The sequence below is a fragment of the Nansenia antarctica genome (genome assembly GCF_963989245.1).
Source record: "Nansenia antarctica genome assembly, chromosome: 3".
NCBI classification, from domain to species: Eukaryota; Metazoa; Chordata; class Actinopteri; order Argentiniformes; family Microstomatidae; genus Nansenia; species Nansenia antarctica.
Genome location: NC_137688.1, coordinates 3,420,015 through 3,420,320, shown reverse-complemented (window position 1 = coordinate 3,420,320; position 306 = coordinate 3,420,015).

The window sequence follows — 306 nt, the reverse complement described above, 5'->3', positions numbered from 1 at the left end:
GGAAGTGTGCACGTTGTGATACGTGAGTGGAGAAATGTCAAGAATAGGGAATGTTTATACCTTGTATTAAAACAAATGATGTTGTTTCTCTCTCTACATGTAAAAAGGGCTTACAGACATTTACGTTTAGATGATGATGATTATAATTTTTAAAAGGTTTACATTTTTCACAGAAAATGAAAGATAGCCTATAGATTGTTTAAAATCCAAGGTGGATGAATGAAAGATTCTGTTTTATACATGTAGAATTGTAGTAACAGTAAACAAATGTAGATATTAGAATGTAGATATGAAAACAAATCGTAT